Source organism: Microcaecilia unicolor, chromosome 4, assembly GCF_901765095.1.
Source record: "Microcaecilia unicolor chromosome 4, aMicUni1.1, whole genome shotgun sequence".
In the NCBI taxonomy this organism is placed as follows: Eukaryota; Metazoa; Chordata; class Amphibia; order Gymnophiona; family Siphonopidae; genus Microcaecilia; species Microcaecilia unicolor.
In genome coordinates this window covers 345709660-345736726 of record NC_044034.1, presented here as the reverse complement: position 1 = coordinate 345736726, position 27067 = coordinate 345709660, and the positions used below count along the sequence as shown (strand labels likewise).

At 42.6% G+C, this 27067-nt stretch overlaps 1 pseudogene; it reads left to right on the top strand.

The window, feature by feature from the left end:
- Positions 1–27067, top strand: part of LOC115469486 — a 41311-nt pseudogene that overhangs the window by 7345 nt on the left and 6899 nt on the right.

Below are 27067 nucleotides of genomic sequence, written 5' to 3'. Positions count from 1 at the left end.
CCACTTTAGGCGTCACCAACTAGAAAAAGGATTTAGGTGTCATCATTGATTATACCTTAAAACCCCTCTGCTCAGTGTTCAGCGGCAGCTAAGAAAGCAAATAGAATGTTAGGCATTATTAGGAAAAGAATAGAAAACAAAATTGAGAATATTATAAGGCCTTTGTATAGCTCCATGGTGTGACCACACCTCAAATACTGTGTGCAGTTATGGTCAGCACATCTCAAAAACGATACAGTGGAATTAGAAAAGGTACAGAGAAGGGCGACAAAAATGATAAATAGTATGGGATCACTTCCCTATGAAGAAAGGCTAAAGCAGCTAGGGCTCTTCAGCATGGAGAAGAGGGCTGAGGGGAGATATGATAGAAGTTTATAACATACTGAATGCTGTGGAACAGGTAGATGTGAATTGCTTGTTTTCGCTTTCCAAAAACACTAGAACTAGGGGACACCCAGAGAATCTATTTAGTAAATTTAAAACGAATTGGAGAAAATGTTTCTTTACTCGATGAGTAATTAAACTGGAATTTTTTGCCAGAGAATGTGGTAAAAGCAGTTAGCTTAGCAGGGTTTAAAAAAGGTTTGGCTAATTTCCTTTAAAAGTCCATAGTCCATTATTAAGGTGGACTTGGGAAAATCCACTGCATATTCTAGGATAAGCAGGATAAATTTGCTGTTCTGGGATCTTGCCAGGTACTTGTGACCTGGATTGGCCACTGTTGGGGAACAGGATACAGGGCTTGATGGACCTTCGGTCAGATCCAGTATGACAATGCTTATGTTCTTAACAGTAGTCCACGTTGATAATTTCCACTCATTAGTGAATTTTTTTGGCAATGTTTTGTTTTTAGACGCCTTGGGGTGCAAACATTTCCAAGTTTGAGCACAAAAATTTTTTTACATATAGAAAGTAATTTTAGTAGACTTTGTAGGAGTAATATAGTCTGGTGTGTGACATTTCCCCTTTGTTGTTTACCCCCGATAATTTACCATAACTGATATTGCAGCAGCAGCAAATGAGGCCTTTCAGCATGTGTCTGGTGGAAGCTACAAATTTCTGCTTTGTCCATTTGTCTTTCTCCCTCCCCCAGAACAGGAGAGGCTCCTGGCTGTTTAAATCGCTGGTCCTTGGCTAACCACGAATATTCAGCGGCAGTTAACCAGTTAGCACCCGAGCCTAAACCGGCTAACTTGTGGGCATTCCAGGGGCAGAGTTGGCACTTATACAGTTAAGTGCCGATATTCAGCCCTTAACCACATAAAATGAACGACATAAAAAGCGGTCCTGTCTTACGCGATTCATCTTATGTAGTTAAGGGATGAAAATTGCACTTACCTAGTTGGTTGGTTGCTAAAACTTATGTGGTTATTTACTGCCAGTACCCGGACACGGCCCGACATTGAATATCTGGGAATACAGCCGGCAGTGGACATAAAAAAGCTGACCAGTGCTGGCTAAACATTGCCGTTAAGAATATAAAATGCCAACACCTCTAAAGGCTGTAAGATTTGCGTTTTTAATGCTCGACTGATCTTAATATTGTATAAGACGGATGGGAACTACAAACCACACAACATCTTGTCAAAGAAACAGTTAAACGCCTCAGAATTCAAACCCGAAATGTAGAATGTGTCAGGATATTTTCTGATTAAGTTGTAAGCAATATCCTAACGTGATAAATTTGGGGCTAGTTTTTGAAGCCTGGGTTCCTGGGCAGACTCCTTAAATGGCCCAATCCTAAAGCAGCAGCAAATACATTATAATGATGCAAACTGGGGCCTGCAAGCCCTCATTCTCTGGACGGGCCCTGCATTTCCCTACTCTTATGGAAGGGGGGAAGCGCACTGCAGGGCCTGTCCAGAGCACAGGGGCTTGCAACAGTGGCGTAGCCAGACCTGACATTTTGGGGTGGCACTGTGTATATAGGTATGAGTAGTGTTTCTTAGGATACTACATGGAAAAGAAAATAAGATGATACCTTTTTTTTATTGGACATAACTTAATACATTTCTTGATTAGCTTTCGAAGGTTGCCCTTCTTCCTCAGATCGGAAATAAGCAAATGTGCTAGCTGACAGTGTATATAAGTGAAAACATTCAAGCATTACTATGACAGTAAAATAGATACCATTGGAGATTCTACATGGAATGTTGCTACTATTGGAGATTCTACATGGAATGTTGCTATTCCACTAGCAACATTCCATGTAGAAGTCGGCCCTTGCGGATCACCAATGTGGCCGCGCAGGCTTCTGCTTCTGTGAGTCTGACGTCCTGCACGTACGTGCAGGACGTCAGACTCACAGAAACAGAAGCCTGCGCAGCCTTCTACATGGAATGTTGCTAGTGGAATAGCAACATTCCATGTAGAATCTCCAATAGTAGCAACATTCCATGTAGAATCTCCAATGGTATCTATTTTACTGTCATAGTAATGCTTGAATGTTTTCACTTATATACACTGTCAGCTAGCACATTTGCTTATTTCCGATCTGACGAAGAAGGGCAACCTTCGAAAGCTAATCAAGAAATGTATTAAGTTATGTCCAATAAAAAAGGTATCATCTTATTTGCTTTTCCATGTTTTATTTTGTTTGATTTCTATTGATAACCTTAAGAGTGGACTAACACGGCTACCACACTCCTCTACTTAGGATACTACAAAATACAATGCACTTTATGATGTTTTTCTAAGTAGGCTGCCCTGCATCAGCAGACGAACAGGAAGAACCTCCATGTAGAGAGTCCAATCAAGTAAGAGTAGAGGGTGGACAATGGACACTCCAACACGAGAACTGGTGCTCAAAAGTTGCTTTATTAAATTTATTTATGGCATTTATATCCCACATTATTCCCACCCACGGGCAGGCTCAATGTGGCGTACAATAGACTATTAAATAACAATATTACAAAAAACAGTAATTAGAGGCGTAATAGGGAAAGAGGAACAGCAGGAGGGAGCGGGAGAGAGGGGAAGGTGACAAGTTGTCGCTGTGGCAGCCGAGGTTCCGAAGGATGAGGCACCAGGAGGGCTCACGGCATATGCTCTACCGAAAAGGAAGGTCTTGAACCGCTTCTTAAAGGTCGGGTGATCAGTGGTGAATTTGACCACTTGGGGCAGCCCGTTCCAGAATTGAGTGCTAAGATAAGAAAAAGAGGAAGCATACACAGAGGGGCATAATTGAACGAAAACGTCTATCTCCATGGGCGTTTATCTCCGAGAACGGGTCCGTGAAGGGGCGGACCGAACCATATTTTCGAAAAAAAATAGACGCCCATGTTTTATTCGACAATGTGTGAGCTGGGCGTTTCTGTTTTTCAGCGATAATGGAAAATGAAAGCGCCCAGCTCAAAAACGAATAAATCCAAGACATTTATTCGTGGGAGGGGCCAGGATTCGTAGTGTACTGGTCCCCCTCACATGCCAGGACATCAACCGGGCACCCTAGGGGGCACTTTTACAAAACCAACAAAACAGGTAAAAGAGCTCCCAGGTGCATAGCACCCTTCCCTTGTGTGTTGAGCCCCCCAAATCCCCCTCAAAACCCACTGCCCACAAGTCTACACCATTACTATAGCCCTAAGGGGTGAAGGGGGGCACCTATATGTGGGTACAGTGGGTTTGGGGGGGTTGGACGACTAATAAGTGTTGGATTATTTGTAGTAAATAATTAGCAGATTTTAGTACACACAGCTTCAGCTTTAGAAATGTTAATTTCTTTCTTCATCTCTCTCTCATTCACCCCTGAATAATTCACTGCTGAGTCACTTTAAAGTTGAAGTAACAAAACATCTGTTTACTCACAGTTTGTAGTTAGATTATAATCAGACAGGCTTATATATACATATTACTATACATTTGTATTATCAGCTCCTTCCATGTGCTTAGATGGTAATGGATGCTCACACCACCATAGATCCTCTCAGGTTAGGAGAGATCATGAGCTCCATGTGCTCCATGTGCTGCATCTGCTGCATCTATCCCCCACAGGAAGTTGCATAGCTGTGTGACCTCTCTAAGTAATTCACATCAGAGGTCACAGAGTAATCACAGAGAAATAATAGGTGACAGGCAATGCATGTAAAATACAATTACATTCCAACAAACCCCTTCTCATGCATAACTGTCATGCAATTATTTATTCATACAAAGTCCAAGCTATATACGCAGATTCACAAAATGTTCTCTGGGTAACGGTTTGGTCATGATGTCAGCTGTCATCTCACTGGTGTGACAATAGTGTAGACTGATGACCCCTTCTTTCACCAACTCTCGCACGTTGTGGTATTTCGTTGCGATGTGCTTGGTGCGTGACTGAACCTTGTCATTCTGTGACAGTCGGATGCAGCTCTGATTATCTTCCATTAACTGGATTGGTCTCTGTTCAGCTATTCCGAAATCCAGCAAAAGTTTTTCAATCCACATCAGTTCTCTGCACGCTTCCGATACAGCCACGTATTCAGCTTCTGTAGAAGACAAACTCACAATACTTTGTTTATGACTGGCCCATGAAATGTGTACATTTCCATACATAAACACATATCCACTTGTGGATTTATAATCAGAATGATCCCCTGCCCAATCTGAATCACAGTAACATATTAGTTTTGGATTACTATTGGCTGAAACCTTTAATTTACAATCAATGGTACCCTTTAAATACCTTACCATCCTTTTAACTGCAGTCCAATCTGATTTGGTAGGTGAGCTGACCCTTCTGCTCAAAATTCCTACTGCATTTGCTATATCAGCCCTGTATGTGGTAGCTAGATATAAAAGCTTACCTATGGCTGATCTATATTGGATGTTATCTGGTAAAGGTTCTCTTACTGTTTCATCCTTCAGAAAATCAGTGATCATGGGAGTGCTTACAACTTGGGCATCTTGCATACCTAAACTTTCAATAAGCTCATTTATTTTCTGCTTCTGGCTTAGAAGATAAGAACCATCATTTTGTTTCTCAATTTCTATACCAAGATAGTATGACACATTACCAAGTTCTTTTATCTCAACATTCTGATTTAAACACTTTACAATGTCCTTGTACTCTTGCTCACTTTTGCTTGCAATGAGCAGATCATCAACAAAAGCTAAAATGTATGCATATTGTCCATTTGTGCACCTAGTGTACAAACATTTATCTGCTTCACCTTGCTTAAATCCTAAATTTGTCAATATTTCATGCAATTTATCATTCCAACATTTTGCACTTTGCTTTAATCCATAAAGACCTTTGTTTAATTTACACACTAGCTGTCTTTGTTTTGTATTTATGAAACCTGTTGGCTGTTCCATGTACAAGTCTTCAGTTATATCTCCATGAAGAAATGCTGTTTTCACATCAATGTGGTTGACTTGCATGCCTTTTGAGACTGCAATGCTCAGAAGTGTTCTGATTGTCGTGTGTTTCACTACAGGTGCAAACACTTCATCAAAATCTTCTCCATATTTTTGAAGATATCCCTTTGCGACTAATCTTGCTTTATACCTTTCCACTTTTCCTTGTGCATTCCTTTTTAACTTGAATACCCATTTGCATCCTATAGCTTTCTTGCCAGGAGGTAATTTTGTAAGAATCCAAGTATTATTTTTATCCAATGCATCAATTTCTTCTTGTGCAGCTTTACGCCATTCAGCAGCTTCTTCTGCTGGCATTTTCTCAATCTCATCCCATGTTAAGGGCTCTTGAGCTTCTGCTGACTTTGTTAGGTAAGACAGTCTTGGGGGTGGAACACCTTTGTTTTCCCTGGATGAGCGTCTGACAACAGGTTGGTCTGACCTTTCCGCATCCTCTAAATCTGAGAGTTCTTCTCCAATTGATTCCCCTTCTCCAACTGTACTGTCTTCTTCAATGATCCTTTCTGTGTCTGTTTCCTCTGCCTGTTCCTCGTTAGATACAGATGAGTTGCTTTCAGACATCTGCCTTGGTATGGCATTTATATACACTGGCATGTCTATTATGGTTCTAGTTTCATATTCTGGATGATAAGGCTCATCTGGGATAATCCAGCCTTTATCAACCCTTTTGTTTTCATCAAAATATGTAACATGTCTTATGCCAACAATGCCAGTTTTCAGATTCAAAATTCTATATCCTTTGTGTCCTGGAGCATAGCCAACTAAAATGCCCCTTTCTGTTGTGGAATCCAGCTTATGCCTTCTTTGCTTTGGTACATGAGCATATGCTGTACTTCCAAATGTTCTTATGTGTGACAGGTTTGGCTTCCTACCATGCCATGTCTCATGTGGTGTGCGCTCAGCGCCTTTAGTTGGCATTCTGTTTTGTAGGTACACTGCTGTGAGAATGGCTTCCCCCCATAGTCTTTTAGGGAGATTGCTATCTGACAGCATACATCTGGTCATTTCCACAAGTGACCTAAATTTTCTCTCTGCAACAGAATTTTGCTCTGGTGTATAAGCTACTGTTGTGATATGTTGAATGCCTTCTTGTTCTAGAAATGTGCGCATGCTTTGTGAAATGAACTCACCACCATTGTCGGTCTGAAGAACCTTTGGTTTTCTTTCAAATTTATTGCTCACCATGGCTACGTATTTCTTCAGCATGTCTGTGACTTGACTTTTCTCTTTCAGCAAATAGGCCACACAATATCTAGAGAAATCATCCAAGAATATTAGCACAAATCTGTTATTTCCCAATGATGGGATATTAAACGGTCCACATAAGTCACTGTGTATTAAGTCCAGCACTTTATTACTCCTATTCCCTGTGTATGCAGGAAATGAGGGTCTCACACCTTTTTGAGTAACACAGTCTATGCATTTCTCCATTTTACCAGCATCTGCACTTATCTGAATGCCGGTGGCTAGTTGCTTACTGTAAAGATCCTGGATCACCTTAGAATCACGATGTCCCAGGCGGCGGTGCCAGATTTCCAGACTACATTTACCATCATTCTTCCTTACTTGCGCCATATGTGAGGCTTCACCTGAAATGCTGAGTTTATAAACATCATTATGCATAAAAGCTTCAGCATACACTTCATCATTTTTAGAGATTGTGCACTTACTGTTTTCAAAATGAATCGCAAATCCCTTCTTATCTAATGTAGATACACTAAGCATATTGCAAACTGCTTGGGGAATATACAAGACATCACTTACAGGAATTTCTTTAACTTCATTAGACACTTTGCATTTTAAGAATCCAATACCTTTTGCTTGGATCTTAGCAGTCCCTGCGTTTGCAGTTTTAAGAATACCTTCCTCTGGACACATTTCCTGAAAGAAATTCTTACAATTGGTTAAATGGCATGTGCTCCCTGAATCCAAAATCCAAGTACTTTCATTTGAATTATTATTTACCATAGTCAAAGATTTTTCTGCCATTAGAAAGCCCTTGTGTTTATCTTTGTCCTTCATACATTTCCTGGTTTGAAAATTCTTTAGTTCCATTGGCTTAGGTGAGCTAGAGGGAGTGTTTTGTGTTTCCTTACACCATTTAGATACATGTCCCTCCTTTCCACATGAGTAGCAAATCAGCTTGCCCTTGGGTGGAGTTTTCCCATAGCTCCGCCTTCCTCTGTTCTTTGCCAAGAAATTTGTTTCATTTCTCTCTGACTGACTTTGAGAACAGATCTCCTCAGAATCATTTATTATGCATTCCTGCCTTAGTTTTGATGTTGCCTGTTCAAAAGATTGCCCTTCAATGGCCTCATTTACAGACCTAAAAACATCAAACTTCTTTGATAGTGAGGTAAAAAGAAATGCTCTTTTCAATGCATCACACATGGGAATTCCAGAAAGTTCTAGCTTTTGAAATGAAGACATAAGATACATAATGTGATCATTACATTTACTTTTATCCCTTAATTTGGTTTCATTCAACTCTGCCAACCAAATTGGTTGCTGCTTTGCATATGTAGTTGCATACATAGTTCTCAGTTTATATAAAATGTCCTTTGGTGTATCTTTTCCCTCCACTAATATGGCTTGTTTCTCTGAGAGAGCTTCCAAAAGCATGCACTTCACATAATAGTTTGCATTGTCCCATTCAGCCATATTTTCAGCTGTTCTGTCTTGATCTAAGCATATATATAATCCTTTTGCTCGAAGGAGACATATGAATCTTAGTTCCCACTGCTGATAATTAAACTCAGTTAATTTAGGCACCTTGAGAGAATAGAACAATGGTGAATTTCTTCCCTCAGCCATTTTCTTAGCCTTCTGTCTGCTGTGTGGGGGGAGAGAGAGACAGACTGAATCTTTCCTTTAAAACTTAAGAGAAAAATGTGGCCTTTTTTTCTGCCTGGTAATATTTCTCTTCTTTTTCAATTCCTGGACCCTGGGCCCATAACCCTTTTGTTGGATTATTTGTAGTAAATAATTAGCAGATTTTAGTACACACAGCTTCAGCTTTAGAAATGTTAATTTCTTTCTTCATCTCTCTCTCATTCACCCCTGAATAATTCACTGCTGAGTCACTTTAAAGTTGAAGTAACAAAACATCTGTTTACTCACAGTTTGTAGTTAGATTATAATCAGACAGGCTTATATATACATATTACTATACATTTGTATTATCAGCTCCTTCCATGTGCTTAGATGGTAATGGATGCTCACACCACCATAGATCCTCTCAGGTTAGGAGAGATCATGAGCTCCATGTGCTCCATGTGCTGCATCTGCTGCATCTATCCCCCACAGGAAGTTGCATAGCTGTGTGACCTCTCTAAGTAATTCACATCAGAGGTCACAGAGTAATCACAGAGAAATAATAGGTGACAGGCAATGCATGTAAAATACAATTACATTCCAACAATAAGCATTAAGCAGCACAATTGTAACAGGTAGGGGGGATGGGCCTGGGTCCACCTGCCTGAAGTCCACTGCACCCCCTAACAACTCCTCCAGTGACCGGCATACTGCTGCCAGGGAGCTGGGTATGACATTTGAGGGTGAAAATAAAAAGTTGTGAAACCATCATTTTTTGTGGTGGGAGGGGGTTAGTGACCACTGGGGGAGTCAGAGGAGGTCATCCCCGATTCCCTCTGGTGGTAATCTGGTCATTTAGGGCACTTTTTGGGGCCTTATTTGTGAAAAAACAGGGTCCAGGAAAAGTGCCCTAAATTCTAGCTACAAACGCATACTTTTTTCCCATTATCAGTGAAATGCGCCCATCTTTGTTCGGCAGATAACCACGCCCCAGTTCCGCCTTCGCCACACCTCTGACACGCCCCCATAAACTTTGTCCGCATCCACGACGGAGTGCAGTTGAAAACGTCCAAAAATCGGCTTTCGATTATACCGCTTTATTCGTTTTTGTGAGATAAACGTCCATCTCCCGATTTAGGTCGGAACTTGGGCGTTTTTCTCGTTCGATTATAAGCAGGACAGTCTTATACTTTAGGCCACTGAAAACTGGATAGTGGAAATTGAGATACGAGCGAGCTGACTTGCAGGAGTTCCTGGGTGGCAAGTTAATGAGAGCGTCCATGTAAGCAGGAGCATCTCCATAGATGATTTTGTGCACCAATGCGCAGATCTTGAAAACGATACGGTCCTTCACAGGAAGCCAGTGCAACCTCTCACGTAGCGGGCTTGAACTTTCAAATCTCGATTTACCGAAGATGAGTCGAGCTGCCGTGTTCTGAGCGGTTTGCAGTTTTTTTTTTAGTAACATGGATGTGCATCCCCCGTAGATACTGTTGCAGTAATCGAGACGACTTATAACTAGGGACTGAACTGTAATGATAGTACAGCTGGACCCGACATGGTCCGTGTTTCGGCGTAATAAAACGTCTGCCTCAGGGGTCACAATGATATTCTAAGAACATATAAAAACACAACATTGATCATTACTTATAAAACAACAAACCTTTCCTTGTTACATATATCAAATACAAAGCATATTTAAACAAAAGTTTTTTTATATATATATGTACTTCACAAAAAGAGCCACATGTAAAATATAGAATAATAATAATAAAGGTGAAAGGAAGTCATATCACAAATGTAGACATAAGAAAGAAGATGAATTAGCCATAGGAAAAAAGAAACAATAACAGACATTAATAATGAGTGGAGTGGAAAAGATAGATATGGAGCGTCTGTTTACGCTGTCCAAAAATACTAGGACAAGGGGGCATGCGATGAAGCTGGAGTGCAGTAAGTTTAAAACAAACAAGAGAAAATTTTTCTTTACTCAGTGCGTATTTCGACTCTGGAATCGGTGGCCGGAGAATGTGGTTAAGGCAGTTAGCTTAGCAGAGTTTAAGAAAGGTTTGGACGGCTTCCTGAAGGAAAAGGCCATAGAATGTTATTAAATGGACGTAGGGAAAAATCCACTATTCCTGGGACAAGCAGTACAAAATGCTTTGCTCCGTGGATCTTGTCAGGTGATTGTGACCTGGATTGGCCACTGTCGGAGACAGGGTGCTGGGCTAGATGGACCTCTGGTCCGTCCCAGTGTGGCGATGCTTATGTCTTAAGTCAGTACGTATACCAATAAGGAAAGACCATGTGAGGATACATCTGTTCCGAATAAAAGAAAATGCATGAAAGCTTGAAAAAAGTAATCAGTTGCGAAAAAGAGAAGATGATAGGAAGAAGCAAACTGACATACTGGGTAAGCGGTATCAGAAATAGATACATAAAAAGGTAGAATCAATATGTAAAATTCCAAGACTAATTAGATGGATTCCACCGCAGAGAGTGAAACAAACTAGCAAACCTTACTGAACGGATATAGATAAAACTGTCCAAGAAGCTCCGTTCTAAAAATAAAAGTGTAAAAAATATATACTAAAAATATAGAGCACTATTCATAAAGAAATAACTATAGAAAGGTCAGTCACCTTGTTAAAATGTTGCTTTTGGCACCTAATCATTGTACCTCTATTCAGGAAATCTAGACTGCCTCAATCTTGATTCACTGCACTTTTTGTCGTTTAGATTGTAAGCTCCTTTGAGGAGGGACTGTCCTTCTTTGTTAATTGTTCAGCGCTGCGCAACCCTGGTAGCGCTTTAGAAATGTTAAATAGTAGTAGTAGTTTACATAGCAATATTGGTATACATACTGACTTAATTTATTACGTTTGTACCCCACTCATGGCAGGCTCAATGTGGCGGGCAATGGAGGGTTAAGTGACTTGCCCAGAGTCACAAGGAGCTGCCTGTGCCAGGAATCAAACTCAGTTCCCCAGGACCAAAGTCCACCACCCTAACCACTAGGCCACTCCTCCACTCTGTTACTGTTTCTTTTTTCCTATGGTTACATTTGTGGCTGATTCGTCTTTCTTATGTCTAAATTTGTGGTATGGCTTTCTGGGACTTCAATGATTATTCACATATGCTTAATGATGGGCCTTTTATAGTACAGTCATCTCCATATAAATATTTCATTTTACCTTTATTTTTATTTTTGTTCACATGTGGTTCTTTTTGTGAAGTACATATATATATATAAAAAAACTTTGTTTAAATATGCTTTGTATTTGATATATGTAACAATTGAAGATTTGTTGTTTTATGTGTAATGATCGATGTTAGGATTTTAGAATATCATTGTGTCAAACCACGGACCGTGTACTAGCACTTAATAAAGCAACTTTTAAGCACCAGTTCCTGTGCTGGAGTGTCCATTGTCCACCTTCTGCATCAGCATAAACCACATACATACTTAATGGGGAAAAAACCCAATATTTTAAAATGTAGTTACATTATGCCATATCAAACTTGACCGGACTTAAGTCTACTATAATGGCAAACATCTCAACGCACATGACAAGATTCTGCAATATAATTACAACAATGACATATATACTTCAAAGTTTGCAAACGTTAACACCAGTTCCAATAACAATACCTTTACAAAGGCAGCAGTGAATATACACAACAGCAGTACACATCCCTTTGGAAAAGTCAGACAAGTCAGACTCATAGATCCACACACAAACCACATACCAGCATACTCAGTCACATGCAGAACACAGACCAACCTTCATGAATTACAGAATAAAGAACCAAAAATTAGAAATTGACATCAGCCCTTCCCTACCCGCCCCGCCCCGCCATCCATCCCTGTAGTCCAGCATCAGCCCTTCATTTCCTTCCCTACACCCCATCTATCTCTGTAGCCCAGCATCAGCTCTTCCCTTTTCTACCTTATCCCCCCCATCCACCCCCATAGCCAGGTATTTTCCCTTCCTTTTCCACCAATCCATCCCATAGCTAGGCATCAGCCCTACCCTACCCCCACCCTTCCTTGTAGCCTAGTGTTAGCCCGGTCCTAACCCCACCCTGAAGGACACCAGCATTTAAATATAAGACTTTTTAATGTTCTGGGTACTGCAGAGCCCACCTCCCCCCCAGAAACCCAACAAGGCACCATGAAAAATACAGTACAGCCTCTTTTAAATTTTAACCTGGGTATAATAAAATATTGGTGGTGGGTTTCTGGGTGGTGGTCGGCTCTTCACTACCTAGGGGGGAAAAAAAGTGTATTGAATGATTAAATATACCTTTTTTTTTGCTCTGGGCAGTGATGAGCCCACCCCCCACTCAGAAGCCTACTGGCACCACCAGCCAGCATTACACTAACTTCACTGTACACACTAAAATTAAAAAAAATATATATTTTAACCTGTGCAGCTGGTCTTCAGTGGTGCAGAGATCTCAGCACTCATTGTGCTGTGTGCTCCGCTTCATGTCGTGTGTGCTGTTTGTGGGGCCGCGGGGGGAGTACCGACAGCAATACTGACGACAGCCAGCACATCAGGTTTCCCTATGCTGCTCAACTGCAGCGCTGTGGTGCGCACTGGGGGTGAGGGAGATAGAGCAAGGCAAAACAGCACAGAACCGGATGGGGAGCGAGTAAGACATTGAACAATGGACTGGACTCCGAGTAGCGGTGCCAGCTTGCAGCTGCAGTGCAACCGCTACAATGGCCTGCCTACAACAACTTCCAGATCAGGGGACCCGGCCCGCACTAAAAAAAAAAAAAAAAAATTGTGCACAATACAGTAGTCAGGTAGGACTGTGGAGGAGGAGGATTGGAGAGCTTTCGACTGCCTGGGTGGGTCTGGGCCCACCCATAGCTACGCCCCTGCCTTGCAAGCCTCCTGCTGGATCTTTACAATTTATTTGCTTCTGCTCTGGGACCCAGCAAAAATGAGCGTGTTGGTGGGGAGGAGGGGAAGGAGCACGGAGCTTCTCTCTCCAAGTGCCCCCACCCATTGCTCGTGAGCATTTAGGAAATAAATCTGGCCCTGAAGAGTTTATACTGTGAGACTAATAAAGGGTGTACACAGGAGCAGTGTGATGAAGTATTCCTTCATGGTAGGGTTGGTGAATACATGGAATGGTCTCCCTCATAAGGTGGTTGAGATGTGCATAATAATAGAATTCAAGAATTTGGGATCCTCTGAGAAGTGAGAAGAGAGCCATAGATAACTAGGTCTATAGCATTGCTGTAGAAATGTATATTGGGCCAGTGAGATGGACTTTCTGGTCCATATGTGCCGTTATGTTCTTTGTCTCTGCTTGCTTTGTTAGCTCTCAATTCAGCCTGAAGATGGCCAGCCGCCGAGTAGCAGTGGTAACGGGGGCTAATAAAGGCATCGGGTTTGCAGTTGTGCGGGCTCTATGTAAGCAGTTTACCGGGGACGTCTATCTGACAGCCCGGGATCAGGCACGAGGAGAAGCGGCAGTCAAACAGCTGCAAGGAGAGGGCTTGAAACCACTCTTCCACCAACTGGATATCGATGACCTGCAGAGCATCCGGGTTCTCCGGGATTTCCTTCAGCAGAAGTATGGTGGGATCGATGTGCTGATCAACAATGCAGGAATTGCTTTCAAAGGTAACAGAAACTTGTTACACTGTAATTATTTGCTATGCGATTCAGTGAAGGATGGGGGTTCTAGGCTAGTCCTCGGGGCACACCTAGCCAGTCATGTTTTCAGGATGTGCGCAATGAATAGGCATTGGGGGTCCTTTTACTAAGCTGTGGTAAAAAGTGGCCTGCAGTAGTGTAGGCACGGGTTTTGGGGGTGCACAGAATTATTTTTCAGCGCACCTACAAAAAAATGTTTTTATTTTTTCTCCCTGAAAATGGATGTGTGGCAAAATCAAAATTACCACACATCCATTGTGGGTCTGAGACCCTACTGCCAGCCATAGACCTAGCGATAAAGAAGTTTGGTGGTAATGACCTACGCGTGTCCGGAAAAAAATATATATATTTTTTTCAGATGTACGTATTGGACATGTGCCAAAAATGAACTTACTGCAAGAGCCATGCAGTAGTCGGGCGGTAAGTCCATTTGGGCGCGTGCAGATGCTTATGCAGCTTAGTAAAGGGGGCACTTAGTGCATTACTAATTCAACTAAATTTTAACTAGTGTTACTTTTTTTTTTTTTTAATCCTGATCAAAATTTTTAATTCCCCTACGTTGTCCAGCATTGCTTTCTCTGCCCTGCCTATCCTATTTCATCTTGGCATAATATAGAAGAGGGAAGGCATCGGCGTCATTTGCAAGTAGCGTGTGGGAATTGCTGCAGGAGACCCTATGAAGAGCCAGATAAATGTTAAAATAAATCTGGTGGGGAAGGGGGGGGGGGGAGGAGAAGAGATGCTTCACCTGTATGTTGGGGGGTTGGTCAGCAAGAGGAAAGGAGAGAAATGGGTGTCTGTGTGTCAGGGGTAACAGCTTTAGCAGCAGAAGGGGAGACACTTTTGGGTGTATATACAGGGGAAGGATGCAGCTTGAGAGGATAAAGATGGGTACCTGTACGGAGGGGAGGGGAGCAATGTTCTGTGAGAAAAAAGTGTGTATGCAAGTTTTCATTATATTTAGCATGGTTAAAAAAAAATTTCCATACAGTGAGAATTACTAGTACCAGGCTATCTAGCCCACAGATACAATTAATCGTGTGATTAACATTTTTTAATATCACAATTAATTTTGATTAAAAGTTGTTGCCCACCCATATTAGCATGCACCACTTCCTCCGTGTGCAAATCTCTCTCGTGCAAATTCATTGTGGATATCCTGAAAACCTTACTGGCTGGGTGTGCCCTGAGGATTGGGTTGAGAACCCCTGGTGTAAACTCTTCACTTGCCCCCCCCCACCCCATTTCTATTCTTGGGATTAACCTGACTGTAAGTCCAAGGTTCTAAAGTACAAAATATTTTTCACAAACAAGGTTTTCTATGTGAAAACAGCACAACTTCTAGTGTTTTGATTTTTTTTTTTTTAAGTTACATTTGTACCCTGCGCTTTCCCACTCATGGCAGGCTCAATGCGGCTTACATATACAGGTACTTATTTGTACCTGGGGCAGTGGAGGGTTAAGTGTCTTGCCCAGGGTCACAAGGAGCTGTGCCTGAAGTGCTAAGCCTCTTATTTTCACACACAAAAAAATTCATGGGGGGTGGGGGCGCAGTATTGTAGTAAACTTCCTCAAATCGTTCCTATTCAAACTGTAATAAGAATTAATTTATCTTGGGGGAATTGCTCCCTGAGCACTAGCTAATATTTATAAGTTTTGAGATATATATTGAATAATTCTCCACCAGTTGCCCTTTAAGGCAACACGATCCACAATTGCAATGAATTAAATATTGTCTCTATTGAAATGCAGTATCCTGCGCTGCAAGATTTAAAGGCATGTACCCAGGACACAAAAGACAATCTATTTAGCTTCAGAAAAGGTTTGTTTAATCATGTAAATAATATTGCAAGCGAGAGGTAGGAGTCTTACAGAGAACCTGTGCTTAAAGTAAGGTAGCAGGTTTAAATATGAATTATTAACTTACAGAAAAGTCTTTGTTACAAAGCTGAGTGATGAGCACATGGTCACAGGAGAGAAGGGTAGAGCTGTAGGTCCCCAGAGCAGCAGATCCCAAGAAGAAGAGCTCTGTGTCTGGAACAGCTTCTGTCTTTTATACATTGCAAGTTGCAGGAGGATATGACCACATGAACCTCAGCACTTGCTTCCTGGTAATTTGCAAGGCATTATGGTTAATGTAGTCTGTTCACATGATCACATTATAAGTCTTTCCTTTCTGCAGATGTCCTGGCGTCTTCTTGTCTGATAGCTGATGGGAGAGGGCAGGTATACATCTGATGACAGGCAAATGTTTTGTTTATGATTTCCTCAGAAGCCTTTGTCTGCAATGGCTTCTCCAGACCCTCTGTCTGCAGTTCTGAAGAAGTCTTGATGAGCCTTCAAGTATCCACCTAGTCATGCTTTTGTTATCAGTCCTTGTTAGGTGGAGGAGAAGGAAGTTTTATCTCTGTGAAGTCAGTACCTTTTGTCTCTGTTAAGTATTTGTAATTGACTAGCCCTGCTATCAGAAGTTCCCAGGAAAAGGGAGGGGAAAGAGGGGCTTGAAGTTCAGATCAGTTTCCCTGTTGCAGTTTCAATTAGTCTTTTAAAAACTGTATTTTTATATTGATATATATTTTTATCTGATTCAGCACAATTAATAACTGACAATTAAACTTATATCATGCTACAAAACAAACCCTCACAAAGAACAACCATATCTGAAACAATTAATTATTACCTGAATTGGTTATTACTCTATTTACCATTAACTTTCTCTTTGCTTCATGTACAATTTCTCATTCATAATAGATATTCTAATCCATAGCTATCCCAGTATGTTTATGATACTGTATTGTAAAATTGGATTCTTACAACAAATTACTTTCTTATACATTATTCTTTGTTTCCTGTACTGTTTCTTGTAAGCCACATTGAACTCAAAGTTGTTTGGGACCATGTGGGATATAAATGTCACACACAAAAAATATATATATATTTTTCAACTATGCATAACGGTTTCATTAAATCAAACAATAGTGAGTTATTGTGATGCAAATTCATGCAGAGGAGCTCATTAATATTATATAGTAGTCCTGTCAAATATTGGGGCCCAGGGATACCTCTGCAGCCAGTGTACAAAGAATGTATTTAAGGTCTCTGGCCAAAATGCACTCTGGGGTTCTCAAAATGTCTCTCGATGCAGACAGATTAATAAGGGTCCCCTAATGGCAGGCTTTTAATAGATAGGTACAATAACTTCAAAGCAAGAAAGTTACTGGGAGACTTAATTGTAATAGAATCTAATCATGGGAATTCTGTTTCCTGTCTTATTAAGGTGAATCCAGACTGCCCCAATTTGACTGCCCCTATCGGACCGACCGTTCACTTGTCTATTAGATTGTAAGCTCTTTGAGCAGGGACTGTCTCTCTTTGTTAAATTGTACAGCGCTGCGTAACCCTAGTAGCGCTCTAGAAATGTTAAGTAGTAGTAGTAGTATTACATATAGCAGTGATTTAACCAGAGCTGAGATTGTGATGTCATAATGCCTCATTCCACCAATGCCTAAGAGCCAACCTCATCAGTGATGTCACAATGACTTGATTGTCCTATATTTGTTTCACTCTTATCTATTAGATTGTAAGCTCTTTGAGCAGGGACTGTCTCTCTTTGTTAAATTGTACAGCGCTGCGTAACCCTAGTAGCGCTCTAGAAATGTTAAGTAGTAGTAGTAGTAGTATATGTACTTGCCAGCTTCACTGCTTCCAGCTTTCAGGTCCCTTCCCTGATAAGAGCTGTCTCTCAGCAGCAGCTTCACTCTTACTCTTTCTTTCAGAGGATCAGGTCTCCCTTATTACCCTATCCGTCCTCATTTAGGGCACTCTTTTTATCTCAGGGACAGCTGTGGATCAGAGTGTAAATCCTTGATAAGTTCAGTCTTTTTGGGAACAAGCCTCTTCTTGGTGTGCACCAGGCAATCCCTGTGTTGTTTTTCCTTCTCAGTAGCTCCTGGTACCCACTCAATACAGCTTTACATCTCCTCCTTACCTGACCTACTAGGGGGTGGGGGTGGGGGGGGGGGGGACAACGACAAGGGTCCTCCTTGAGCTCAGAGTTTTATACTTCCCTCCAAAAGCTTAAGCTGAAATGCTGTGGCAGTGATTCCCAAGCATGGTCCTGGATGCACCCCAGGCAATCAAGTTTTCAGGATATCCTTAGTGCATATTCATGAGAGATAGTGCATGCAAATCTCTCTCGTGAATATTCATTGTGGATATCCTGAAAACCTGACTAGCTAGGGTGCCTTCATGACCAGGTTTGGAAATCACTGTGCAATGGGCCACTTGCTCAGAACAGACCTCCCTCTACTCAGATCTGATTGGCACCTTTCTGGATTAGGGACCCAGAATGTTCTTCTGCAGCTGCATAGGAAAGCACATATTGGCAGCCGCCTACATTTACAGAACAGGCAAAAAGGCTTCACAACCTGGGAAAAAAAATGCACCTCTGTGAGGTGTAGTTATTTTTGTCCTGGTCCCCAGAGCCCGTGTTTGCATGGTGGTGGCTTAACCTTAAAGGGACTGTGTAGTCTATGTTGGAGGGGCTCACATCCCTTTCTGGGTTAATAAGTAAAAAGCATCGCTCCCGTGTCCAGCCTCACCCTCTTAAAAAGAATTGGGCCCAATCGTGGCCTCTTGCTTTACGCATTCCCAGATTACCTTAAAAGTGTGTAAAATATTGAGTGGAGTGGAACAGGTGGATGTGAAGCGTCTGTTCACGCTTTCCAAAAATACTAGGGCTCATGGGCGTAGTTTGACTGTTTCATTTGGGGGGGGGGGGCAAAGGATGGGGCGGAGCATATTAGCATATTCATTTGCATATATATATATATATATATATATATATATATATATATATATATATATATATATTCAAATGAATACGCTAATATGGAAGAAGGAAGGAAGGGAAAAAGAGCTGGCTTTTTTGGGGAATAGCCATAATGAATATGTATGAGATATCAAGCCAGCTCTTTCTCCCTTCCTTCTTTCCGCCTTACCCAGCACTCCCTCTTCCTCTCCAGTAGTATTTCCCCACCCCCTTTCCCATACCATACGTTCAGCAGTTCCTGATGCCTAAGAAAAATTAGAAACTCAGTAGAGGTCCAAGTAACTGAAGCTCCCAGAGATGTAATCAGGATCCATTCATTCTGATTAGGCTGTCCCGTTACAACACAGCCAACCCACTCCCTAGGCATGCCTGAGAGGTTGTCGGATCCTATTAGTCAGACATTACAATGTGCTTACATTCAGAACTCAACTGCAAGGTCATAGTTTCAAGTCTGGAATGCACCTTGTATAAATCTGGCACTTCCTTTACCCTGCTGGGTTTACAAAGAAAGTACACTCTCTGCAGGTTTTGTGACCCCCCAGACAAGAAGATGATCCTTGAAAAGCTTCAGATCCAAACAGTACTGCAAATTGTCAGCAATACCTAGGGGCTGAGTCACAAAAAGTGCATGCTAATATTTAGTTTACATCTAATATAGCGATGCAGAATGTGCAACTGCTAAAAAAGAAATGGGCTGAAATCAAGCATAGGAAAATAAGTGAACGGCGATGGCTGCGTGGGGGAGTGGAAACTGATTTCAAATGTCTTCCTTACTTACAGTGGACGAGATAGGCTGGCTCACTTCCATTCCACCCCCGAAGTCGCAGCGACGAACGGGTGGGCAGCGCTACGGTAGTAAAAGCAACAATGAGGCAGGTTCGACTCCGTCCGTCACTTCCCTGCCCTCTCAGCGTCCCGCCTTCCTCTGATGTCATTTCCTTTCGGGCGGGCGGGACGCTGAGAGGGCAGGGAAGTGACGGACGGAGTCGAACCTGCCTCCTTGCTGCTTTTTCTACTGCAGCGCTGCCCGCCCATTCGTTGCTGCGACTTCGGGTAAAAGTCACCATTCCAGTCGTCATTTGGGGGGGCAATGCCCCCCTCACCCCCCGCCCCCAGTCTACGCCCATGCTAGGACTAGGGGCATGTGATGAAACTACAGTGTAGTAAATTTAAAACAAATCGGAGAAAATGTTTCTTCACCCAACTCATAATTAAACTCTGGAATTCATTGCCGGAGAACGTGGTGAAGGCGGTTAGCTTGGCAGAGTTTAAAAAGAGGTTACACGGTTTCCTAAAGGACAAGTCCATAAACCACTACTAAATGGACTTGGGAAAAATCCACAATTCCAGGAATAACATGTGTAGAGTGTTTTGTATGTTTGGGTAGCTTGCCAGGTGCCCTTGGCCTGGATTGGCCGCTGTTGTGGACAGGATGCTGGGCTCAATGGACCCTTGGTCTTTTCCCAGTGTGGCATTACTTATGTACTTATGTTCCCACTTCTGGAATAGCACATGGGGTAAAACCAAACTACTGTGGTTAAGTCAAAATATCAATTCCAAGCCATTGTCAAAACTAGCTCTGGGGTTCTTTTACTAAGTCACGTGTGCGCTAAATAAGACGCCCATTATAGTCCTTTCGTTTAGCTTGCGCTAAATCTGTTAGCTCACCTTAGTAAAAGGACCCCTCTGTTAGTTGCATCCTGTTTGACTTTTGTTGTAAAAATCTTAGGTGTATATTTGGATTCTGCTCCGAACCATGTCGATTCAGTTCAGAAAAAATATTTTTAGAAGCTATGACAACTTTTAGGTCTTTATTTTGATGAGGAGCATTCAGTGGCGTACCAAGGGGGGGCTGTCCGCCTCGGGTGTACGCTGCTGGGGGGCGTACCACGCGCCGGTCAGTGTCGTTCGTTTCCATGCTCCCTCTGCCCCGGAACAGAAAGTAACCTGTTCCGGGGCAGAGGGAGTATGGAAACGAACGACGCTGACCGGCTCGCGGCACCCCCCCCCCCCCCAGCGGTGTGCACCCGGGGGGGCGGGTTCTTTCGTTGGGGTGGGGGGGCCTTTCTCCGGGGGGGGGGGATCGCGCTGCACCCGGGGGGGCGGGGCACATCGGCGATCCACCCCGGGTGTCAGCCCCTCTAGGAACGCCACTGGGAGCATTTTATAATTTTTGTGCAAGCATGTATTTACTGCCGCGCTGTCTTGCCTGGGCATGTCATTAAAGATCAATATTGCAAAATACCTCTGCTGACTTTGTGCGTAAGGGTCTCAAGCATAAAAAAGCTTCTCTGTTGCTGCATAAACTACACAGTGTCCAGAAAAAAATGGACCCACCCAGCTTTTTTTCCAAAGAACCCCAAAATGTACATATAAGTACGTAAGTATTGCCACACTGGGACACACCAAAGGTCTATCAAGGCCACCATCCTGTTTCCAACAGTGGCCAATCCAGGTCACAAATACCTGGCAAGATCCCGAAAAAGTTCAATACATTTTATGCTGCTTATCCCAGAAATAAGTAGTAGATTTTTTTTCCCCAAGTCAATTTAATAATGGTCTATGGACTTTTCCTTTAGGAAGCCGGCCGACCTTTACATTTAGGTGAAACATTAAAATGTAATTCTTCCAAAAACTTTTGTTATGGTCTTGCTATAGATATTTAGATGTATGTGTCAAGTTGATCTTGTTTTGCTCTGTGTTTAATATAGAAACAGATGTCACTCTTAGCTTTTATTTTCAACTTAAAGCATAAAAATTATAAATTGTACATTTGAATTACATTTTTTTTTTACTGATTTCTAGAATTGTTTTCCATGTTGAACTATGTGGGGTATACCAGGCTATAAATCCATTTGTATTAAATTAATCAAATATATCCTTGTAAAATAAGGGTCCCGTTTACTAAGCCGTGTTATAGTCACGTTGGCGTCTTTAACGCGGGGTTAACAGTGTACACGCCTACAATATCCCTATAGGCACCTACACGGTTAGCGTGTGTGCTCATTGTAGGCGTGTTAAAAATGCTAACGTGCCTTAGTGAACAGGGTCCTAAGTGAGGGAGAGCTTCAACTTGAGGGTGCAGTTATCAACTTGGGCTGCCGTTAAGACAGTTGTTTTCCCTCTAACTTGTGCTGTTTTAGTTACAGGTCCCATTTACGCAATGAGATCTCGTTACTAATAACTGGGCTTAACAGTGAAATAACACGTCCTCACAGTAGCCCTCGTTGATCACGACTCCTTTTGTATAGAGTCGCTCAGTACCTGTTGTTTTTGACAGTGAAAGTGGGACACAGTCAAGCTTAGACACTAGTTCATTTGTATACGTTAGGGGATTAGTGCTTTTGGGAGAAGAAGGTATTTTCATACTGCGTAGATCTGAGTCGTCTCTGTTCTATTGCCCCTCCATTTAGAAATAGTTTTAATATTCAGTTCACAGATGCAGCATACACGGAGATCTCTCCACTGAGTCAGTCCGTGTTCGCTAGATGCAACTAAAAGTTGTCAGGGTGACTCATTTTTGTTCAGCCTTTGTGGCAATATAGATAGTAAACTTCTGCAGTCTATGTCAGGGGTGCAAGATACGGGGGAGAAGAGTTCTGTGGTCAGAAGCTGTACTTCAGTCTTGTTCACCACTCAGTCTGATATTTTTATGGGAAGGGGGATTCTTTTTGGATCTTGGGACTGCTTTCAGAAACATTTCCTGAATGAAGGTATTGGCTGCTGTCGTGGACAAGATGCTGGGCTCGATGGACCCTTGGTCTTTTCCCAGTATGGCATTACTTATGTACTTATGTACTTAGAGGTGGATTCAAGATCTGCTGCTCCCTGATCGGAGACACTAAGGATGGTAGCAGAGAGAATAGGGCGAGTTAACTCGGCTGGCTTTTGACTCATTCCTTTTTTTTTTCTCTTCTCCTTCCCCTCCCCTCCATTGTACCTAAAAGTTGCTGACACCTCTCCGTTCCATGTCCAAGCAGAGTTGACCAGTGAAAACAAACTTTTTTGCAACCAGGGATGTTTGTAGAGAGCTTCTGCCATTGATGAAACCACAAGGTAAGTTCATTACAATGGCTCTTGGGCTGGTGTTAATTACTAACATGCAAAACAAGTTAAGTACAATTGTAGTACCCAAATAAAGGGACCCTTTTATATGCCACATAGGCGCCTATGCATGCCCAACGTGTGGTCAGTTGAGTTACCGCCCCAGCTACCGCATGGTTCGGGTGGTAATTCGTTTTTTACTCGTGTCTGCTACACGCACCGGAAATTAATTTTTATTTGGCACGCTGCAGAAACCAGGCGGGAATCGTTCTGCGCGCGTAGACAATTACTGCATGGTTACCACGTGAGACCTTACCGCTAAGTCAGTGGGTGGCGGTAAGGTCTCGGACCCGAAATGGACGTGCGCCAATTTTTATTTTGCCACACATCCGTGTTCAGCAAAAAATTTTAAAAAGGCCTTTTTCTACAGGCGCGCTAAAAAATGGATCTGTGTGCGCCCAAAACACGCGCCTACACTAGCTCAACCCATTTTTCAGCGTACCTTAGTAAAAGGACCCCAAGTTAAAAAAAATGTTTAATCCCCAACCCAAAACAACTTCCCAGTAAAATGATCCATTGTGCTTTCTCTGTCAAGGTTGTCTTTGTTCTAAAATGTAAGCTTAACTGATATAGGTTGTATGTGCAGGGGTATGATTGCACAAATATATGGTGGGGTATGAATATAAATTATGTAGTCAGAATATAGGTGCACACAGAACTCGTTTAACTCTTAAGTGCAGTCAAATGGTTTGTGATCATTCGCCAGCAGGTGGAGACAGAGAACACTAATGAGTAGTGCCTTATAAGGTCCTGTACGTATAGCAGCTCTTGTGCAGTGTGGTGACTTCTGTGTGTCCTCCTGTCCTCTTTGGAGTTGACCTCTACTCTACTTTATGCAGTCATACAGTCATTCAGTCTTCTTAACCCCGTCCAAGGCCCGACTTCGGCCCAAGTTTCGCCTCCTGCATCAGGGTCCGTGGGATTTACTCGACTGATTCTCGACGTGATGTCTGTAAAAAAAATATCAGAATGACACCACTCGTTTTATTAGGATACCTCTTCCTCGTGGTCAAAACGTTTCTTACTTCGGATGTTCTGTTCTCTATCCTTACTTGTCAGACAAAATGGCGATGGTATTTATACTATAAAAGACGTCAGATGCGCTGCTGTAGGCTCCTCACTATCTACCGGATGCCAAATACTCAGCTGGGCGTGACGTAAAAATGTTCGTGCTGTCAAACCTGAAATATCAGAATAGTGAATTTAGAAGAACTGGTTCCATTCTATTCTTGTATTCAACCCGTTGGTTGTAATGTATTGAGGTGGTAGATCCATCTCTGTTCTTGTTGTAGGAGAACATGCTTTCTGTCCCGCCCTGCATTTCCCATTCCAGTTGATGTAGAATGACACATTTCAAAGAGGTGAAAGTGTGGTTCAGCTCTACACAATGTGCTGCTAAAGGAGCAGTAGTTTTTTTGATGTGAATGTGCTCTTGTGCTCCGTCAGTCTAATGGTAAATTTCCGTGATGTTTGACCTACATAGATTTTCTTACATGGGCAAACTATGCCATATACCACCCATTCTGACACACAGGAGGTCTTTTGGCGAAGATAATAATGTTTTGCTCGTGCTGGGATCAATGAATTCTTCGTGTTAATCATTATCTCGCACATGCTACATTCCCCCACAGCTTCTATGTCCATAGATCTGGGAATCCGTTTTCGGAAGTTTTCTTAGATGCTGCTGGGGTTAAAATCTCTTTTAGATTCTTTCCTCGGCTGTAAACCATTCTTAAATTAGTGTCTGCAAATATTGGTAGAGTTTGAATTATATGCCAATTTTGTTTCAATATTTTAGAAATCCGTGATGCCACATTCATATGGTGCAGTACACAGGTTAAGATGTTATCTTCTTCCTCCTTTTCTTTTTGTCTGGGTGATAATAAGTAGTTGCGATGATTGAATTTAGCTCTTCTATACGCTGTGTGTACTATATTTCTGGGATAACCCCTGTCCATCAGTCTTTTCTTTAGTTCTTTAGATTTTTCTTTAAATTCTATCTCGTCTGAACAAATACGCCTGTAGCGGAGGAATTGGGAGAACGGTAGGCTATCCTTAAGCCTTTGAGGATGGCAACTGCTGTATTCTAAGAAGGTGTTCTTGTCTGTTTCTTTACGGAATACTGTCGTGTCTAATCTCCTTCCTCTTTTAATGACTAGTACATCCAAAAACAACATTGTGGTAAGATCCTGTTGCATCATGAACAGTAACGTAGGATGGCAACTGTTTAGATAATTTAAAACTTCTTTCAACTCGTCTTCTGAACCTGTCCAGATGCAAAATATGTCATCTATATATCTGATCCATATTTTCATCTTGGTAAACCATGCAGAAACGTACACGAAGGTTTCTTCAAATTTGGCCATGAATAGGTTGGTTACTGAAGGGGCGATGGTGACCCACATTGCCACTCCTGTCTTCTGTTTAAACAGACGTCCTTCAAATTGGAAAGAAATTGTTCCTCAGGGCTAGCCCGGCTAATTCTATAATAAAGCCAGACGGGACTCGGTTGTCTTCTCACTGATTCTAAGACATTGGTTCAATATATCTATAACTTCCTCTTGTGGATGACGGTGGAAGGTCTCACTACATCCATAGTGACCAGTCTCCAATGTTCTTGTATGTCGTCCATCCCCTGCATACGATTTAGGAAATCTGTTGTGTCTTAATATACGATCTCGTCTTCTGGACAGAAGGGCATAAAAAAGTGTCCACATACACTGAAATCGGTTCTAACAAAGAACCACGGCTTGAGACTATGGACCTCCCAGGTGGATCATGCCAGTCTCTTGTGGACCCTTCGGTAGGGTATAAAATAATGTGATACCCATAGTCTCAAGCATGGTTAGGGGCAGGGGAGAAATGGAGAATCGTGAGTGGCTGGAGGGGGGGAGGGGAGAGAGGAGCATTGCTGGGTGGCTAGAGAGGGGGCAGAGCAGAGAGGAGACTCGCTGGGTGGCTGGAGGGGGGGGCAGGGGGAGACGAGAACAATCACTGGGTGGCTGGCGTGGGGGCAGGGGAGAGAGGGGACAGAGGAGACTCGCTGTGTGTCGGGAGGGGGGCAGGGGGAGAGAAGAGCATCGCTGGGTGATACAGGGGGGGGGGGGCGGGAAGGGGACAGAGCACACCACTCGCACCCAGCAGTCTCACTCTCTCTCTCTGTCACACACACACACTCGCAAGATTCATTCTCTCTCTCTCTCTCACACATAGTCACTCTCACACACTCTCTCAAACATACACACTCCGACAAAAACCTTGCTAGCGCCGTTTCATTTGTGTCAGAAACGGGCCCTGATTTACTAGTCTTTACATGTTCATGAGGCTATGCAGGAGCTTATCACAGTTCGGGTGGCTATGAGCAGTTACTAAATGTACCACTATCCCTGTTGAAGGCAGCACTTCATTTCTGGATATGCGTGACTGCAAGCTTGAGGCTTCTTTGAGGTTTGCCTTTCAAATGGCTGCTTTAGATTCTCAGGCAGCAACTTCTTCTTTTGTGGCCAGGGCATCTTTATTGTGGATTCAGCAATTGTCCCCATTGGACTCTCTACTCCAGAGTTTCTTCCTTGAGGCGGGGTTGTCCTATTTGTCAGACTCCCTTTATGTTCTTCGAGCATGGCCTTGGCTGTTTCAGCATGGCGCTGGCTCTGGTTTGAGACATGGGCTGTGATGTGACATCCAAGTTCATCTGGAGAAGTTACCTTTTGGGGGGGGGGGGGGAACTGCTGTTTGGTGTGGATTTGGAGTTTGTTTAAGGACCTGGGAGATTCCAAGGTCCAGTGGTTACCTGAGGACAAGCCTAAGCCTCTTCTCCAGGCATCTAGGTCTTGCTTTTGAGAAGCGCAGAGTTATAGATTGGGGAAGGCTAGTGCTTCCTTTAAAAAAAAAAAAACTTACTCAGTCTTCCTTTTATGGAGGCCAAAAGTCCTTCTCCGCTACCTCTGGCACCTCTTCCTCTTTGCAGCTCTTACAATGATGGGGTCCAGGTTCACTCTTTGTACGTAGGTTATAGGTATCATCACTACAGACCAATGGGTGCTAGACTTCATTCTACATGGACTCCAAGCTAGAATTTTCCAAGCTCGTAGATCTTTCTTGCTGTCCTTTTGCGGCAGCTCTGCCAAGAGTCGGGCATTGCTAACTACTAGGCATTTTTTCATACACCTGGGGGGGGGGGGCATTCGGGCTGTTCCTCTAGCAGAGACGGGCACAGGTCGATATTCCATCTACTATTTAGCATTTTGTCATCCCAGAGAAAGAAGACTCTCTCTGCCTG